The sequence below is a fragment of the Alexandromys fortis genome, unplaced genomic scaffold, assembly GCF_014885135.2.
Source record: "Alexandromys fortis isolate MF-2015 unplaced genomic scaffold, M_Fortis_MF-2015_v1.1 scaffold_0, whole genome shotgun sequence".
NCBI classification, from domain to species: domain Eukaryota; kingdom Metazoa; phylum Chordata; class Mammalia; order Rodentia; family Cricetidae; genus Alexandromys; species Alexandromys fortis.
In genome coordinates, this window is record NW_026067949.1 from 42,237,390 (window position 1) to 42,258,253 (window position 20,864).

Below are 20,864 nucleotides of genomic sequence, written 5' to 3' on the forward strand. Positions count from 1 at the left end.
ACACCAACGATAGCTTATGATCTACAGCAAAGCACTGGGCTGAGCTGACCTGAACTGAGAGTTCACCGACTCTGGACTGATAGCGATGGAACCTGCATAGGACCAAACTAGGCCAACTGAATGTTGGGGACAGTTGTGAGGCTGGAGCAGTCTGTGGGCGCACTGGCAGTAGGACCAGGGCTTATCCCTAGTGCTTTAACTGGCATCTAGAAGCACATTCTTTTTGGATGGATACCTTGCTCTACCTAGATATGGGGGGGGGGGAGGGCCTTGGTCTTGCCTCGAAGTGAAGTGAAGTAGCAGATTTTGTTGACTCCCCATGTTTAAGCCTTACCTTTTCTGAGGAGAGGATGGGGGCGTGCAGGGAAGGGTGAAGCGGGAGGAGGGGAGAGAGTCGGAATGGGGATAGCTATGTAAAATGAAAAAAGATTGTATTAAAAATCTTAATAAGAAAGAAGAAAAAGAAAAAATCGAGAATTCAAACAAAGAATACAGAGGAAAAAGGAAAGACTCACCAAGGTATTGGATCAAGTGGAGGGAGGATGCAAGGTCATGAAGACAATGTAGAGGAACTGAGTGACTCAAAAACATACCAAATTGAAAAAAAAATCCCAATAATGGAACACAGAGTAACTCTGGGACGCTATGAGAAAGACCATGACTAAAAATAATAGGTATAGGAGAAGAGACATGGGTCAAAGGAATATTAAATATTTTCAATAAAATCGTGGAAAACTTTTCTAATCTAAGGAGAGAGGTACCTATGGAACTCAAGAGTCATTTAGGTTATAAAATGCACAGGACCAGAAAAGAAACTCCCTGCATCCTATAGTAGTCAAAACACTAAATGTGCAAAGAAGAGACACGGAAAGAGAGAAAGATGAAGCTGAACTCAAAGGCAGGCCCATGAGAATAAGAGCAGCTTTCTCGGTGGAGACGATGAAAGCCAGAAGCCCCTGAACCAATGTTCTGTAAACCATGGAAGAGCACAAGGCCAGCAGAGACTGCGATAGCAATAGAAACTACCTCAGGGCCATTAAGAAGGAAAGAAAACTCCCTCCCCTCTTCCCATTCCCACTACACACCCTCCCACCCTACCCCCATCCAATCCTCAGAGAGGGTAAGGCACATTACTTTGGGGAAGGTGCAAGGCCCTCCCTAGTATATCTAGGCTGAGCAAGGCATCATTCAAAGAGAATAGGTTCCCAAAAAGCCAGTAAATGCAGTGTGGATAAGTCCTGGTGCCACTGCCAGTGGCCCCTCAGTCTGCCCCAGCCATGCAACTGTCGACCACATTCAGAGGGACTAGTTTGGTCCTGTGCTGGTTTCTTCCCAGTCTGGTTGGAGCTGGTGAGCTCCCATTAGCTCAGGTAGACTGTTTCAGTGGATGAACCCATCATAGTCTTGACCTTTTTTCTCATATCCTCATTCCTCCCACTATTCAACTGGACTTTAGGAGCTCAGTCCAGTGCTCTGATGCTGGTCTCTGCCTCTGTTTCCATTAGTTGTTGGATGAAGGTTCTATGGTTATATTTAAGATATTCGTCAGTCTGACTACAGGGCAAGTCAAAATCAAACACCCTCTCCTCTATTGCTTAGGGTCTTAGTTGGGATCCTTGTGGATTGCTGGGAATTTCTCTGGAGTCATGTTTCTTGCTAACCCTATAATGGTTCCTTCTGTCAAGATGTCTTTCCTTGCTCTCATCTCTGTCCCTCCTTCTTCTCGACTATCCCATTCCCTTAAGTTCTCCTTACCCCTCCCCTTCACCCCGCTTCTTCCCCTTCCACCCTCCCTTCTCTCCAACCCTCATGCTCCCAATTTTGTCAGGAGATCTTGTCTGTTTCCACTTTCCAGGTGGATCTATATGTTTTTCTTAGGGTTCACCTTATTACTTAGCTTCTCTAGGATCGTGATCTATAGGCTCAATGTCCTTTGTTTATAGCTATTATCCACTTATGAGTGAGTACATACAATATTCATCTTTTGGGGTCTGGGGTACCTCACTTAGGACAGTGTTTTCTAATTCTATCCATTTGCATGCAAAATTCAAGATGTCATTTTTTTTCCCCAGCAGAGTGGTACTTTAATGTGTAAATGTACCACATTTTCTTTATCCATTCTTCGGTTGAGGGGCATCTAGGTTGTTTCCAGGTTCTGGCTATTACAAATAATGCTGCTTGGTATGAAAATCTTACCTCTTTTATTGTATATCTGTGCACCATATAAAAATGCAGTGTCAAGGAAGGCCAGAAGGGGGCATCAGATTCCCTGGAATTGGAAGTAGAGGTACTTGTGAGCTGCCATGTGGTTGCTGGGAATTGAATTTATGTCTTCTGAAAGAGCATCCAGTGCTCTTAACCTCTGAGCCACCTCTCCAGCCCGTCTTCAGGGGTGTTGAGCACAGGCCTTCTGGAGCATAATCGAAGTTTATAAATTCTTTCTATTCTCAAAATTGCTAATCTTGTATTTAACCTTTCAGATATCTATTGTAGATTATATGACTCTGAATTTTATTTTCCATATTTCCAACTTCATTCTTAAGATTCTTATTGTACTTTTTTTGGTTGCTAGAAATGTACTAACTAAAACCTGGGATAAAGATATTCTGTATAGAATTGGTTACTTGTGTACTCAAGAGGAGAGGGTGGTGAGCTAAGGAATTTTCTGAGAAATTCTATTTAAAGTTTAATTTTACAAATCAAACTTTCACCCAACCTATAACCAAGTTACTACTAATGTGCTTTGAGATGATTTATATACTCTCTCTGCTTACATAGTGTGTACTCAAATATGTTTAAGAAAAACAATCTTATTAATCTTACTATGCTTTAAGTCCCTGCAAGTACCACGTGCCCTATATTTCCTGTGTTACCCATTCGTGTCCTTGTCTCAGAACAATATATGTGTGCATAAGATGTGTTGGCTAGACCTGAAACTAGTTGCTGAAAATATCAAGGCACTGAAAACAATGTCCCCATACAAGAAAAATATTGAACTTATCTTGTGTGTATAGACTGATAACATCTGCTTCTGGCTTCGTGGCTTTTCTGAGTAGAGCCCAAACCCAATCTTCTCCCTTTTAAGATTCCTGTAAAAGATTGAGACAAAATTTCCTCATTCTTTTTGATGACATCTTCATTGTGCCTCTCAATAAACAGGATAGCTTTTGTTCAAGAGCCCAGATCAGAGACAAGAGCTCTTCCAGACAAATCAGGCCGACTGTGGGCGAGTGGCAGTAAGGGTCAGCTTCTTTATGTCATGTCAGGAGGAAAGGAAACACAGACTGCACAGGACATAGTAGGCGCTCAGCTGAATGCAGGCCCTTCATGGCCCTCTGAGACATGTCTCCAAATTCTCCTTTTGAATCAAAAGTGTGCAAGCCCTGGTTCCCTTTCCAATGCATTACATCATCCTATTTTTGTATGTTTACGAAGTTTGTGAATCATATCCTCTGGAAACCCCTGTCTTTCCTTTGTATTTTGCCTTTTCCGTGGTGTTGGTTGGACAGTTAGGTTACATTGCCGTCCATTCCTGAGCGCAGAAACACCTGCTAGTTTCCACCAACTCCACTGTAATTGTATTACACAGCCTTTCAATATGTTCTTGTGCTTTCTTCCCCAAGAGCAATTATACCAAGAGCTTAAAGAGTACTAATATTTTTGTGTATATGTGAAATGCATTCTTTATCTAGAATGCTGAAATGTTTTTATTTTTATTTTTCCCCTTTTATTGAAAATATACTTTTCTGACATAACATATCCTGACCACGGTTTCTCCACCGTCTACTCCTTCCCACTTCCTCTCCCGTCTGGATCCACTCCCCTTCTGTTTTCATTAGAAAAGAACAGGCTTTTAAGAGATAATAATAAAATGTAACAAAATAAAATGTAAGATAAAACAATATCGATCACATCAAAATTGGACAAGACAAACCAAAAGAAGGACACGAGCCCAAGAGAAGATACAGGAATCAGAGACCCACTCATTCACACACTCAGGGAGTGTCATAGAAACTCGAAACTGGAAGACGAAATATATGCCCAGAGGTCCTGGTGCAGACCGCACGGGTCCTGTGCCTGCTGCTCTCTCTGACTTCATGTGGAGTTTGCTCATGAGTTTTGTTTTTGATGTCCTTCATCCCCTCTGGCTCTTACTCTCTTCCTACCTCCTCTTCCGCAGAGTTCCCTGAGCTCATACTGGAGGGGTTTTATGGAGACATCCTACTTAGGGCTGAGTGTTCCAAGGTCTCTCTCAGTGTAATGTATGGCTGTGAATCTCTATGTGCTCCCAGCTGCTGCAGAAGGAAGCTTCTCTGATGATGGCTGAAAAAGACACTGATCTTTGATTTAAGGAGAAGTCCAAAACTTACTCATAATTTAAAAGATTCTTTTGACACTTTTTCCATCTTAAATTAGGCTTCAGGAACAGAAAAAAATTAATGGTTTCATACATAGAAAAACGGATAAGGTTTCATTCTCTCTCCTTGTTTTTGGGACAGGATTTCAGTATTTAGCCAAGGTTGGCCTCTTACTCATGGCAATTCTCCTGCCTCAGGCTCTATCGTGCTGGGAATATAGGCATGGCCCCTGTGCCCTGGTTTGTGCTCCTGGGAGACTGAATGTGCTGTAAAGTTTAATGATTTGCGTTTCTATTAACAACATAATCAATACTAAGTGGTTAAGTCCGATTCGGGTTGCAATTGTGGCTTATTTTCTAACTTGCTCTCTGGACTTGAATACGTTACATAACCTCTCTGAAAATCAATTTCCCATTTCCTGGGAGAGTCGTTCTGGAGAAAGAAAACCCTGTAAAACCCTCTGCTTGGCATTTGGTAAGTGTTCAATGAGTGTCTTCTAATGTTCTGCATCCCCGAATTTTTCCCCATTTAACTATAACATCGTCAAGATGTGTATCACCTATCATTGGTCTGAAGTCCAAAGGTAGAAGAACTTAAAGATTAAAAATGGCCATGGCCGTGGAGTGAGCATGACATGAAAAAAAAAAAAAAAAAAAAAACAAACGTTTGGATGAGCACCCAGAAAGCCAGAGTTAACTGAAATGCTGGCGGTTTGGCAAGAATAATTTGGATTGCTAAATGGTGCACAAAGGTAATGATGAAGGCTCTCTTTACACATGTAGGTCTCCACCCCGAGTTCTCCTGAGGCTTCTCTGAATCGAGAAACTAGATACCTTATGATATATATTATAAAATATATGTACATACTACTCACTATATATTGCTGGTTTCTGGAAGAGAAAGGAACAGACTTTTCCAGAGTGAGCTGATTTTCCTTTCATACAAGTATGCTTACTGGGGCATTTCTTCCCTCCTACCTTATGGACCAGTGAAAGTGCCCTGGATATTTAAACTGCTATCTGCAAGAAGCACAGGCAGTTTTCTGGGGCTCTTGGCCTCTACCAGACTTGAACAGCTTTCTTTGAAGATGCCTGTAATGCTAAATGGCTGTCAAAAGCTCTGTCTAATCAGTTCAATTCAGTTCCACAAACATGATCTGAGCACCTGGAGTCTAGCAGAGTGGTATTCATAAACAAAAGAGATTGTCCATTCATGTATTACTTCAAAAGATAACATAGCACATCTACTTAAATAGCTGTTAGGGTTGGCAGATCATTAAATAATTATGACATAATGCACATGCCTGCTTAGGCTCCAAAACCAGCTTACTGCTCACCTGCTTATAAAAGCAACACATTTTAATTTTCACTGATATTTTGATATTCTAAGAAAAAAATGAAGCATTATTATTACAATTTTATAAAAGGTAAGCTCCTTGAATACATGAATTTAGCAGTTGAGATCGTAAATCATTGGTTGTTTATCCAGGAAATATTATTCTATTACATAATTTACTGATATAATTTATGAACTTTTTTGATTTATTAAAGTGAAGGTTTCTGAAACACAGCATCATTTTTTTTTGCATAGTCTTCGGTATGTTTTTCAACCTGCAGTGCTCTCTTTATTGCTTTGTTTCTGAACATACTGCTTTTCTTTGAACTCTGGTTTCCATTTAGCTTATGAAATTCAATTAGGCTTTTTAATATTGTCACTAATAAGACACATTCTATAATTACTGTCTAGTTCTCTTTGGATCATTAGATACAGATTTGAAACCAGTAATGTTAAAATAACATTAGTGATCTCTCTAACTATGCTTACCTGCATTGTCTATGACTCATACATAAGCACACAGAGAGAGAGAGAGAGAGAGAGAGAGAGAGAGAGAGAGAGAGAGAGAGAGAATGATATTCTCTCTATGTTTTGCACATGACAACAAGCTCAAATGATTAGAGTTATCAAATAGTAGAGCATATTAGAGCAAAAGAGGAATTAGAATTCAGGCTCATTTTCCCCCTGTGTTCAACGCCTGTGTAAACTCAGCAGCGTCCTCGGCATTTAAATAGCATCACAGAGAGTCTCTATGTATCCCAGAGTTAAAGAAGACCTTTCTGCATTCTGAAGTGTTTGGTCTCCCCGTCATAATGTATTTGCATCATTTATCTTTGGGAAGTTTTCATGGAGTGTGTTTAATAGAATCAAGATTGCTCTAACTTTGTTATAGGAAGCCATCTGGAAGCCTCAGTATATATACTGTGTAACTGGATAAAGAGCGGAAATAATTTGCAGTTTCACAAAAACACTGGATTAAAAAAAATATCCAAAACCAAAAAATCCAGAAAAATCCAGAGATCACAAAATTTCATCAAGAAATTCCTAAGAATTTGTAGTTTTTCTGTGTTTAAAATATAATTTTCTTCCATAAAAATGAATGAGTAAAAATACCTAGAAATTTTGATGGGGGAAACTTCTACAAATGTATGCCTATGGTTTATGTTTCTCATCCCAAAGTCATGTTTTAGAAACATGATTATATTCACAGTGAATATATAATTTCCATTCTGGCTTTCTTTTATTTACCGTAATAAGAAAATGGGCATTAGACTTTAAAGTGAGATCAAACGGAACAGCTAAATTTCAAATATTGTTTTATTATGAGTCAATAATAAATCTTAGTCATAGAAAGAATGGCAAAGTTTTAAATACAAAACACTTTAGAGTGTAAATTGTCAAATTAAAGTGACAAACATGCAATAGAATTTATTGTGGATTTTTTTAATTTTACTTTTCACCAGTCTGCCTGGAAAGTTTTTTTTAAATGCATTTTTGTCCTTGGGGTTTTTTTCTACTTAGTTTAAGGCTCCTAACTACTATTTAGGTTTTTTTTTTTTTGGCAGAGGGAGGGGTTTCTATGTAGGATTTAGGCAGAAATATATAAAGAGAGGAAAATCAACATTCAAAATTTATCTATTCATTTATTTTGAGACGTGGTTGCGTATCTCCTAGACTGCCTCCAGAGTCCACATGTAGCTGCAGATGACCCTCAAGTGCTGATGCTCTTGCATCTACTTCTCGTGTGCTGGGGGACGGACCTGCATTACAAGGCTCTGTTTACGTGATGCTGGGATCTCTTCTCAGGGCTCTGTGCATGCTAGGCTAGTAATAACCAAGCTAAAATCTTATTGCTGAAAGTGATTTTGAGAGTTAAGCAGAAGGAGAAAGTCTATAGATGAAACAACACAGCAAAATGTTGAGAATTTCTGAATTTGATACATACACTTTTTTTTTTTTAATTTTCGAGAGAGGGTTTCTCTGTATCTTTTGGTTCCTGTCCTGAAACTAGCTCTTGTAGACCAGGCTGGCCTCGAACTCACAGAGATCCGCCTGCCTCTGCCTCCTGAGTGCTGGGATTAAAGGCGTGCGCCACCACCGCCGGGCTGATACATACACTTTATTTCTTGCTCTACTGATGTGTAAATTTGAAAATTCTTCAATAAAAAAGATAGTGGTACCACCAAGAAATTTGTTACCAAAATCTTGAAATCTAGGTTTCATAGATAAGCAACAACCAACAACAACATTTTCTGAATTATGTACCTCCCTTAATTGTATCAAGAAGCAGTCTGTTAAACTTAGATTAATGAGTTTCCTCCTAACTATGAAATTTTACAGCTTTGTGGCTAGACCACGGCACCAGTTGTTCTCAAGAATAAGTTGGCTGGACTTGAAGAAAGAAGAAAGACTGAATCTGCATAGTGTATCCTCAAGAAGCTGAAGGGGAGAGCAAGAGGGCACTTGCTCGCAGTTCTGACCTCCTCATCTAGGCTGAAGTCTTGGGAGAAGTGAGTGACAGGTCAGTTGGAAGCATGGCTCACAAGAACATATTTTAATGTCACCTCAGTAACATGCAAATTTGGTAATCATTCCAATCAAACAAAATGGTTTATCAAAAAGCTTTAGCTATCTGCTGACCTAGAACTCTTGATCCCATCTGGTGAGTGTTCATTTAGGGAGAAGAGTTGGAGGTGAGGGGGCATTGGTGTGTGTGTGTGTGTGTGTATGTACAGGGGTGTGTTGGCACACAGCTCATAGGTGTGGGGGTGTTAACTACTCTATGAAGAGGTCTTGCTCTGGCATGGAGCAGAATGGGTGGCGTCATTCGGATGGGCGGAGACATTTGTACTCCTAACCATCCTTCTCCAGGAGAATTGGGAACAGATGGCAAACTATCAACCATGGCTCTTCACCAGCTGAAACTGAACTTCTGGAAGTAAGCCTTGGTGTTGTCCTCCCAGTTCCCCTAAGAGTCCGAGAGCACGAGTCCCCCCCACATTGCTTCATAGGGAGAGTTACTGCAGCGGGGGCCAGTGGAGGGAGTTAAAGAGAGCAAAACACGCAGAAACAGGCTGAGTTCTCAAACAGGCTTCCAAGGAGGAGAATGGAAAAATTAATTCATATCCTGTTCTTTACCACTCAGAGGGGAGAAGAAGTGTGACTGGCTACAAGAAAAACAGACTATTTTTAACCATGTATTGGTTGAAGTGAGAATACATTTTTAATGCTACTCTATTAATATGTATATCTAGTAATTTGTACAGACAGCAAATCAGCAAAACACTCTGTAACTGGTACCTATTGAGTTGTATCCTACCTCCCCAGAGACTATTATTTCTCATCTTGAAAAACCCAACACTCTATGTTCTTTTTTTTTTCTTTTTTCTTTTGCTGGGCACACAGTCAATAACTGCATTCTCAACCCCTTTTTTGGGATTAAATTTCCCTATAAGATGACTTTTTTTGATAGTGGTATGGATAAAAATAATGACGCGTTCCTTCTCTGGGTTAATTCTTTAAAATCAAAAAGCCCATTTCCCCTGACTTTTAATGATCTAACTATAGCTCAGCGAATGCATAAAAAAGCATAGCTGTTTAGTGTCCTTATTCAGTTTTGGATGTTGGTTCAGTTTCGTATATTGACCCCGACTTATGTGCTGTACTTTAAACGTTATTTGGTATTATTGTGTGTCTATATTTGTATACGATGTGTGTGATTACTTGTGCCACATGTGTGGAGGTCAGAGGACAACTTTGTGGATTTATCTCTCTCTTTTTGGTGTTATACGAATTAACGGAATTGAATTCTATAACATTGGGGCAAACATCTTCAGCCTATAGGCCTAGAATATCTGACAGACTTTTCTGTGAAGCAGGAATTTTGTAGGACTTTTCTACCCTTTCTTGTAGAAGTTTGGCTAATACCTTCTTTTGTGTCCTGCTTGTCCAGTTTTGACAGCTTTCTATCAGCAGTAGAAACAAGGGCAGATTCTTGCTCAGATGACTAGCTTTGTCACAAAGAAAGCAAATTTCTTATGGAGGTTCTTTGCGCCCATCATCCTTTATTGAAATAAATGGGTGCTCCCAGGAGCATACATGTTTCACTGCTATAAAAAGCCCTATGTTATTGAAACATTTTAAATGCCTTGTTTTCTAGGTTTTCAAAAATGTTTGAAGACCATCTATCTATTTAAAATACATCTTTGTTTAACCTTGAAAATATATCTAACATGACTACAAGTTTGCTTGTTATAGATAATTAACTACTAACCTGCATTTTTATTATCCTAATAGTTTTTTTGATTTATTTATTTATTAAAGATTTCTGTCTCTTCCCCACCGCCGCCTCCCCTTTCCCTCCCCCTCTCCCAATCAAGTCCCCCTCCCTCGTCAGCCCAAAGAGCAATCAGGGTTCCCTGCCCTGTGGGAAGTCCAAGGACCACCCACCTCCATCCAGGTCTAGTAAGGTGAGCATCCACGAAACTGCCTAGGCTCCCACGAAACCAATAGGTACAGTAGGATCAAAAACCCATTGTCATTGTTCTTGAGGTCTCAGTATCCTAATAGTTTTTAAGGACTAAAGCTTTACATTGCATTTTAAAATGAGCTCCATAGATTCAATACCTTAAACAAGAATAGAAACATATACAGTATAACAAGAATAGCCTTAAATTTTTATCAATATACAAAATATCCTAAATAAGAGTAGCAAAAAATAGAATAGCCTCTAATAAAAATAACTTTACATTTTTATCAATATAAAAAAATCCATACCAATGTAAAATATTTGAGATCAATAGCTGCTTTTTAGTTAAGAGTAGATTTAATAATCTACTCTTTTATCCTATAATTTTTTATCCCCCTTTTTCTTTTCAAAAAGAGATACTTGAATCCAACCTCTCTTGCCTAGTTTCCTTCTCTACCATGACCAGTTAATAACTTGTAACCAACCCCTTAAATAATGACAAACATTCATAACCCACCAAATGGCTAAAGACCTCTTGCCACACCTCTTGGGAATGTGGGCACCATGTTCTCTGGACTGCTTCCTGTTGTCTGGAGGTGACAACATTCTTAGGGGACCCTGAGAAACTGGGATAATGGTTAAGTCTTAGGAGAGCTAGCTGTGTTATTTTTTTGTTTAGTTTCTGTGTGGTGGGAAATTGTAGAGCTTATCTGAAGCCTTGGCTGGGTAGCTGCGAGGCTGGACCATCTCAGCTAGTAGCTTTCAAGTTGTTCCAGATGCAGAATTTTGAGGAAACTGCTATAGGGGCATTCTGAGAGGCTGGGTCACTTGGGCTACTTGCCTTTATTGGTGTCTGGCCATTTTTTGAAAATACATGAACTTTAAAAGATAACATATATATCTTCATTAACACAAACACGGAACATGCAGTGTGCCCAAGTCAGCTAAAGATCATTTTCTTATTCTATGTTTGAACAGGTAAAAGCTATCTGTCAACTTTATAAGTCTGTTAGGACTGCATAACCAAACTGTAATATAAGTCTCTATGCATCCATATGAAAGGATGGCGTGTAATAGGTCATGAGGACTCTGCAGATTTATCACGTCTCCTCCAGCCTCAGAGCTGTTTCCATAGTAGAGGGACCAGCATATACATCACCTGTTCTGTAGTCTTTCTTAGTTTCTTTTTTTTCATATCTGTAGCCAATATTTTCAGGAGGTCTCCCTCAATCAAATCTAATCATTATTAATTTTGTAGAGAACTATAACTTTTCCCCTGTGGAAACAAAGACATAAATCTGTTTTCCTGTGTGCCCTTCTAGACATGGCTTTATCATGAATTAATCAAGAATTTAAATGGGGCTGGAGAGATGATGATTCAATGTCTTGGAGCACTTTTGCTCTTGCAGAGGACCAGGGTTTGATTCCCAGCATCTACATGGTGCCTCACAAGCAACAGTAACTTCAGTTCCAGGCGACTCCATGTCTTCCTTTGATCTCTGCAGGCACTGGGCACGCACATGGTGCACACATGCAGATAAAACACCCACACTACAGAGTAAATTACTAAAACTAAAATAGAAAAAGAGTTTATATACTCCTGTCAATACACACATTTTTTTCTGTTAGCCTAAGTGTTATTAGTGACATAATATATATGTCCTGTTTTTTACTTTACTTTTCTTTTCAATACATTGTGTGCACTAGGCAACTACTCTACTACTGAACTATAACTGCATCCCCAGGGAAATGCTTTAAAATCATTTTTTAATTTTTATTTTAAATTTTTGATAACTACACACACAAATGATCTATTTATGGCGTTCCCTGTACTCTTCATCCCACAACTCCTTTGTCTTCCCTTCACTCCCTATCAAGTTTATGCCTCTTTTTTAAAATTATCATCACATACACATGCTGAATCTATTTAGTGTTGCCCATTTGTGCATGTGTTTGGGGTTGACTGCTTGGGATTGGATAGCCCATCAGGAGGCCAGACACTGCAGGAAACTGAGAGTCCCCATCTCAGCCATTTATTAGTTATAGCTCTTCCTTAGTGTAGGGCCTTAGGAAATGTCCCCCATCCAGTCTGGTGCGTTGACTGGTGTTGTCATTATGCAAGGTCTTGTTTATGTAATGTTTTTTCGGTTTTAGATTTCATGCATACCTAGAAGATACTGTCTCACAGCAGGCATCCTGGTCCTCTGGCTCTCACAACCTTTCTCTGGGTGGGTGGGGTATCCCCTGAGCTTTAGGCATTGGCGCTGCACTGAAGATGTACTTGTTTGAGTTCGGCACTCCACAATCACTTGTTCTTTGCATATTAACCAGACGTTTATCTCTTATACACATCATGGAATAGCCTCCATCTGCTGTGAGTTGAAACTTCTTTAATGAATTGCAAACACTACTTTTATCTGTGGGTATAAAGGTAAGTCTTTGGAATATAGTTAGAAAATATATTAATTTAGGAAAATGGTAGAAGTAGGATCTCCTCTAGTGGCTATAGAGGTCTTATGCATTCATAAGGCATTTTCTTTTTCTCTCTATATAGAGATATTGTTTCTGAGTTGGCACACTTTTGAGGGCATTTTGACAGTTGGAAGCTCATTATAAAATTAAGTTTAGTAAGCTGAGCCATGTTGGTACACACTTTTAATCCCAGCAATCAGGAGGCAGAGGCAGGCAGATCTCCATGAGTTTCAGGCCTGCCTGGTCTACAGAATGAGTTCCAGGACAGCCAAAGCCACACGGTGAAATCCTGGAATTTTTCTGTGGATTCCACAGAAAAAATTTAATTACAAATAAAATTAAGATTTAATCATTCACAGTGTGGGATGTTCTGAAGAACATGCTTTACTAAAGTTTGCCCTGTTACTCTGCTGGCATCTCGGGATATGTGAGAGGCTAAAACATTTTCCTCCAAGTAATGAAACCAAGAGTGTGCCTGAAGCACATTCGTCAGAGTGACTGCGGAATGGCAAATACTTCTGATAATTCCTCCTTTATATTCTCTCCCGGTAAAGCCAGATAGTTCCAAATTCCACTGGATAGGAAAGTGAGGAGAATGTGGACAATCGAAGACATTCTCTCCCCGAAGAGAAGAGAAGCTGGCGTGTAGATGCCAGAGGCCTTTTTGAAATAAGGGCAGCATGGAAATGTTATTGAAAATGATATGAAAATATTCACAAGAGTGGAAACAAGCAGAAGGAAGGGATGCATCCCCTGTCTGTCTCCTGGGGCAGTGTTGGTGAGCTCTAATTTGGTGTTAAGTGACCTCTAATTCCTGTGGTTAGAGTTTCACTGCCAGAGTCAGCAGATCTGCAGAGAACTGGTTGGGTTTGTAGAGCACACAGTAGACAAACATGCGTGGGTGGGTTCTCCAGGATAAGACAACCTGTGAATGTTCTAGATGAGTGTTCCATTTGACATTGGACTTACTGATAAACTCTTGCCAAAAGGGACTTTTATCTTCTACAATGGTTTGGGCCATTCTGCCTGAGATCCGCTCTGAACACCCTGTTCTTATTTCCAGCCAGTGTTGCCATGAGGACTTCACGATGTGCAGGGTGATGGCACTGGGCAGGACTTCACTTAAAGGATGATTAGGATTTAATTTATCAAATCTGCCAAATACAGAAAGTCCTATACTTCAAAGCTTGAGAGTGCTTTTGTTCTGAAGTACTAAAGCCTTCTCTTTAGTATTCTTGAATATAGTTCCAGTATTCCACAGGAGCCCATTCTATCACAGTCTGTCTATCTATGACTGTGTATTATTCTTTGAGGATATTTGAAAGTCTTTGTTGTTGACAATGCTGTTATTTAGCCTTCTTCACTTAAACCAAAGGTAAAGGTTTGCAGGGACCATATTTGGTTATCTTCACACATCGTAACAGATGAATCAACACCACCAAAGTTGTAAAACTACTACTTCAGACCCATCTTTAGGCCCATGAGCTTAGTGTGCATGCATGCCTCTTAGTCATTCATTTAGGACACAGTTGAACTACTGTGGTTCAATATTGGGATGGGGAGATGACCCCAGTAAAGTGCTTGCTTTTTGCAAGCACGAGAAACTAACTGAATTTGACCCCTAGAACTCATGTTAGAAAAGCTGGTATTGGTGGCTCACACTTGTTATTCTAGCACTGGGGAAGCGGAGCTGCCTAGCCAGCTTAGCTACTTGGTAAGTTCCAGGTTAGTGAGAGACTCTGACTCAAAAGAAAAGGTGGAAAAAATATATGGCACCAAAGGGATGACACTCTGAGTGTCTTCTGGCCTCTGCACGCTCTCTCTGTCTCTCTCTATGTCTCTCACGTGTACCTATTCGCACGCACGCACGCATATGCCGCCCCTTCACCGAGAAGATTCAACGCTATAGCATTGCAAACAAGAGGGAGTGACTGATTTAAAGGGCACGTGGGCTAAATGAAGGGAAAGGAGTAAACATCAAGAGACTGCTGAAGCAGTGCCAGCTTCTCAACACCATAAGATCGTGGTCGTTTCAGTTATACAAGGGTCTCTCGAGTCTGGCCGAGATGGGAGTGTTTTCAGAGAGTTCCAAGTGAGACACCGTGAGAAGTGCTTTTGGCTTTCTCTTCAGTCTGTCTGAATCCTCATCATCTTGCTTTCTCTTTAGCCGCTGATCGGTCTGAGAGACATTAAGCGCACATTCATGCTCTCATTCCTCATGCCTGTCTGCTCTCCCACTCTTGGAAATGCTTTCTATTTTTTTTCCAAGCGGAATGTAATGCCCCTTATTTATTGTCAGAATTTCCAAATCTAAGGATTGGAAAAGAAAGACAAAGGCAGTATAGATTGAGGCTATTCCAGTTTTGCTTCCAGTAGGCAGACGAGTGAGCTGAAACAGCAAACTCTTTTCTAGTCAAAACTGTCAAAATCACTGTCACTTGGAAACTCTGTAATGATGATTACATTTCTGTCTTTTTTGCATCCTTTCTATAAAAATTTAAAATATTGCCAGGCAGTGGTTGGCACACACCTTTAATCCCAGCACTCAGGAGGCAGAGGCAGGCAGATCTCTGTGAGTTCGAGGCCAGCCTGGTCTACAAGAGTTAGCTCCAGGACAGGCACCAAAGCTACAGAGAAACCCTGGCTCGAAAAAACAAACAAACAAAATCCTTAAAACATTGAATAAGGAGATGGCAATGTGAAGAAATTCAAAAAGAAAAACTTCAAGCATGTCCTTGTTAAATGTGTGTGTTCTTTTTGATGCCTATGTCTAGTTTATTTGCTCTTCTTCCCCTTCCTGCTTTCAGAAGGTTGACTGGATCCTGGCACACTGCTGCAGAAATCCACCTGCTCTCTGTATGTGTCCTTGTCTCCCTTCCTCTAGTGGAGATCCTTGCAGATCATATATTATCCTCACCAGTCACCTGCTGTCTAGTTCTTCAGCTACCTCGTAAAACCTCTAAATCAACCATTTCCTCTGTTTGCCAGTGCATGGCTGGCCTTCAGCCTTTCTAGGTCACACCAAGCCTTCTTCCTGTTCCTGTTCCTCCTTCTCTTCCTGCTTCTGCTCTTCCCTTCCCTCTGCTCCTTCTTTTTTATGTATCTCCTTGCTCTAATAAAAACCTGGCTCTCTTGGTCATTGATGAACATTATCAAACACCAATTATACAAAACCTCCTCCCTTTAACATTCTGTGTTCCACTATTTTTTGGCTTTTCACTGATTTAGAAAAGTTCTCCTTTATCATCCCCAAACTGATGAACGATTCTGATTTTGAGTGCTGTTATTTCTTTGGCTACTTCCCTTTCAGAATTGAAGACACAGCCTAGTATATTAGAAGAGCTTAGCATTTATTTTTACAGTAAAAAGTGTATGATTATTTGAAAAATGATGTTGCTATACAGTCCTGCCTGGCCTGGAACTTGCAGTGTGGACCGGACTGCAGACTGGTCTTGGACTTCTTGCAATCTTTCTGACATTATAAATTTTTGAGTGGAGGGAAAGTAACAAAACAAGACAAAAGGTTTATAAAAAAAATACCCCTGAGTTTACTTTGCCTTGGCAACTGATATTCATTGGCAAAAAAAAAAAAAAAAAAAAAAAAAGTGAGTTTTCGCCAATGGAGTCTCGCTGGGTATATTAGCCACACTTCAGGGCAGTTCCCATGGCCAGGAGTAGTTGTCTAAAGCAAAACAAACTCAATGGTATTTTTGTAGACTTTTGGTCTCATTTTTCTTTGAGCATATTTTGTCTTAGTAGTCTTTTGATTGTTTATTTTGATTTCTGTTTTTTATGCTTTGTGTGTTCCTTGGCTTTGTTTTGTTATTTTGTTTTAAAAAGAGAGAGAGAAAAATACATAAAGTTGGGTAGGAAGGGAGTAGGGAAGTAGAGAAGATCTGAGAGGAATTGGGGTAGGGAAAACATACAAAATGTATTATATATAATTTTTTTTTAATAAAAAGGTTGTCTTCAAGTAAGAAAGTAAGCAATTGATTCATGAAGATGATGGGCAGCAAGCATAATATAATTTTATTGAGGTCAACATGGGAGAGGCCAATCACTTGTCACTGACTGTGTCCTTTCATATGCCTGTAAAATGTAGCAAATTCTATTTTGTTGGGGCCGAATACAGAGATTTGAAATGGGGGCTTTTTAGCAATGGTAGGGCTAGTACTTAGATGAGGCAGTTGAAGAAAACATGGACAGTTGTGCCTGCTGGACTCAAGGGTCTAGTGGACTTTTAGTTGATGTGGGAGTCCCCTCTGTGTGCTGTGATTACCATTAATAAATAAAGAAACTGCTTTGGACCTATAGCAAGGCAGAACTTAGGTAGGCAGGAAAAGCTGGACTAAATACTGGGAGAAAGAAGGACAGAGTCAGGGAGATGCCATGGAGACGCCAGCAGAGTCAGACATGCTGGAAACTTTAGCCAGTAAGCCACTGCCACGTGGCAATACAAAGAATAATAGAAATGGGTTAACTTAACATGTAAGAGCCAATAAGAAGCCAGGGCTAATGGGCCAAGCAGTTATTTAATTAATATGGTTTCTATGTGATTATTTCGGTTCTGGGTGGCTGGGACGAACAAGCAGCTCCTCCTATATTTAGTTAAGAAGGAACTCTAGATGAGCTAAAAGTCTTGTTTAGAACCTTGCAAGCTTTAGTTGATTCTCTTGTGCTTTGCAGGAAAAGGAAGGCCTCAGGACCTCATCTCTCAGTATTGTGCTCCTCTCTTGAGGGGCTTTCTCAGTTGGCATTCTCAACTCCATTGCCAGAACTGAGGTTTGACCTCCAGAATTTATGACATTCTCCTGAATGACTGTGACTGTTTCCCACTTTCCCTTCATTATCCTGATAAAAAGATTTCCCTGAAGCTGCCATTGCTCTCTTAGGTTCTATGTCAGTTTAACATAGAAATTAGAAACTCAGTAGTCGGACAGAGGAGAGTGAGGTTCTGTAGTGACCTGGATGGTGCATGAATGAATGATCTACTGAATGGTAGGCAGACTAGAATTCCTCCCTCTTATCCTCTTTTCCTCTTGCTCTTCCTCCTCCTCCTTTGTTCTTCCTCTTTTCTCCTCCCCTTCTTCTTTTGTATATAGGGTCTCACTATAGCCCTGGCTAGCCTGGAACTCACAGAGCTCCACCTGCCTCTGATTCCTGGATGCTGGGATTAAGGGTGTATGTGTGTGTGTGTGTGTGTGTGTGTGTGTGTGTGTGTGTGTGAGAGACAGAGAGAGAGAGAGAGAGAGAGAGAGAGAGAGAGACCTAGCACAACCTCAGATTAAAATTCATTTAAAACATTTTGATGACTACATATACTATTGGACACTGTGTTTCAATACTGACATTAAATAGGGAGTTACCATAAGGGGCCTCCTGAATGTCCTCTTTCCTTGTCTTAACTTGCATCATATATCTTGGCCTATGTCCGACGCATTGGTGGGGTAGACCTGATATTTTATGTCACATCTGTTCATGATTTAGGAGACTGAAAAGTATCAATATGAGTTCACCTGAATTGTCACTATTATGACAATGGCTGGTATGCTGTTACCTAGTACTTTTGCAAACGGCTATTTTTTCATGGTTACTATTATTTTATTATAAGCTCTCCTGAGTGGTAACCTAGTCTAAAGCCGGAAAAAACAGCCTAGGACACAAAGTCAAAGCAGTGCATTTCAATGTTCCCTAGAGGAGGAAGTCACCAAACACTGTGAGAATTTAATACAGCTGCTTATTTCCTCTTGAACCTATTGATATTTTAATATTCATCAGCAATATTTATGGATAACTAATTTAATTTATTCATTGAAGTGATTTAAGCTTTCTCTACTATAGATTTGTGTCATCTTAACTCATAAAGAAACTGTATTTTTGCTGGACACAATGGGACACAGCTTCAATCCTGGCACTCAGGAAGCAGAGGTAGGAGGAGTCCAGAGAGTTTGAAAGTCTGTATAGGGAGTTAAAGGCCAGCCAGGGTTTCCTGGCCATGAAGACCTGTCTCAAAGAAACAAGTTATATTTTTAAAAATGAAAATAAACCTATGGTATGTTAATTTAATTCAGTAGAAAACAAAATTATGCAATGAGAAAATAGCTTAGGAACATATCTGCTGTATTTTAATAAGGGTCTTGTCAAATAAAGAAACAGATTATTTAATTTTACATATTAGCAATAATTTTTAAAAAGTTGTAACTCATGATCTTATAGGAGCATTGAAGGTTAAAATAGTAGACATGCCTTTTGTATGAAATATATATGACAGAGAAGATTGGAGATTCAGAATCTTTGCAACGTGGGGGGTCTTAGGTGTGGTGTGTAATTCTTCCCTTCAGTCCCTCGCTCGTGAAGCCTTCCATTTTAGAACACAGCGTCCATTACACAGCAGATGTGTACGTGCAAGGGTTTGTTTAACTTAAAGAGATATAACATCTTACAAGTTCTCCAAACAAAGATGGCTGGTTCAAAGTTCCCTGGCCCGTGGTATGTACACTGAAGCAATCAGCACGGGTCTGGTGATGCCCTGTTAAAGTGTCACTATGCGTGGGCTTCAGGGTTTGCTTAGAGAAGCAGTGATAACCTTGACTCTCTTTCACAGGATTCCAGGTGGATTAGTCTGAGACCCACATTCTTACGTTTTTTTTCAGCTGCAATGTTTGCCTGGAGGTAATGCAATTCGACTTCAGGTTACTTTGGTTCATACTGCTGGTTTCTTTGTTGGATGATCTTGTGTGTGCTTTTCTTGATGCTCCATTAACTTCTTTTCTTCTTAGACCTCAGTTTTATTCAGTGTATTCAACTTGATTTAAGATAGCCTAAGACAATTGGTAGGGAGCATTGTAAACAGCAGGTTTAGGTCTGTGATTCGATGAGGTTCGGCTTCTTCTTAGGTGACTTCTTAGTTGCTGAAATAGAAATAGATCTTGATTTTCTTATGTGAACCAGATGTTTTGTTATTAATTAGTCACCAAAGAATTGTGTTCCCAAGAAAGCGTTCAAGACAGTTGAGGCTGAACCCATCACATCCCACTCAATGGGTGCCTCATGGGCAAGAACATCTTCAAAAAGTGCTTTCAGGCCTCCCCCATGGTGAGTCCTCAGCTTTCTTCTGTGGCTGCTGAAAGATCGATTTACATTCCCACTTTATAGTGTATAACCAAATTCCAATCATTGTCATCTCCTATTTTACCCCTCCTTCCACATATCATAAAAATAAACTCTTATTTGGCATCTGTGTTTAGCCTATGCATTTTTGGGAAGTATGGGCAGTAGTTGGCGAATCGTCATGCTTGTCCATGGATCTAAATATTTTATTTTTAAAACTATATTTTTTCACAATTTCCCATACGTTGATTATATTCCCTTTGCATTATCCTTTCTATTCCTTTCTCCCTCCCATCATATCCCTTATTATTAAGTTTTATAAATGAATACAAGGATAGCGGATATGCAATCCCTAAAGGGGTCGCAACCCACAGGTTGAGAATGATTGCTCTAAGTCATCTTCCCACATACTTTGTATATAAACCAAATGAAATCATTGGTTTGCCTTTTTTAAAAAAAAATTTCATTCTTGTCCAATATCACTTTAAACAATCCTGAATTGAGCAGGCAAATGTAATCTAGCTTAATATTATTGATTATGTGGGCTTTCTGGATTGTTTGAGCTGCACTAGATTCAGTGCAAAATATACCAAGACGAACGGGGATCCAACAGCTGTGACTTAATCAAGCTCCAGCTGAGGATAAGAAAAACCATGCAAAAGCAAAGCTCAATGAGGTAAGCCAGACCCCAAAAGAGGAACATGGGATGTTCTCACTCATATTTGATTTCTAGCCATAAATAAAGGACATTGAGCCTATAATTCGCGATCCTAGAGAAGCTAAATAAGAAGGAGAACCCAAAAAAAAAAAACATATAGGCATCCTCCTGAATATTAACCTTCATCAAGCAATGAAAGGAGACAGAGACAGAGACCCACATTGGAGCACCGGACTGAAATCTCAAGTTCCAAATCAGGAGCAGAAGGAGAGAGAGCACAAGCAAGGAACTCAGGAACGCGAGGGGTGCACCCACACACTGAGACAATGGGGATGTTCTATCGGGAATTCACCAAGGCCAGCTGGCCTGGGTCTGAAAAAGCATGGGATAAAACCGGAATTGTTGAACATAGTGGACAATCAGGACTACTGAGAACTCAAGAACAATGGCAATGGGTTTTTGA

General features: G+C 39.9%; 1 long non-coding RNA gene across 2 annotated transcripts in view; it reads right to left on the reverse strand.

The window, feature by feature from the left end:
- LOC126506578 (uncharacterized) overlaps positions 1–2,522 on the reverse strand; it is a 20,615-nt gene extending 18,093 nt beyond the window's left edge. For both annotated transcript variants that reach the window (XR_007593259.1, XR_007593260.1), the window contains exon 1: positions 2,197–2,522. This is a non-coding gene — a long non-coding RNA (uncharacterized lncRNA). The remainder of the gene's footprint in view (positions 1–2,196) is intronic.
- Between the last annotated feature and the right edge of the window lie 18,342 nt (positions 2,523–20,864).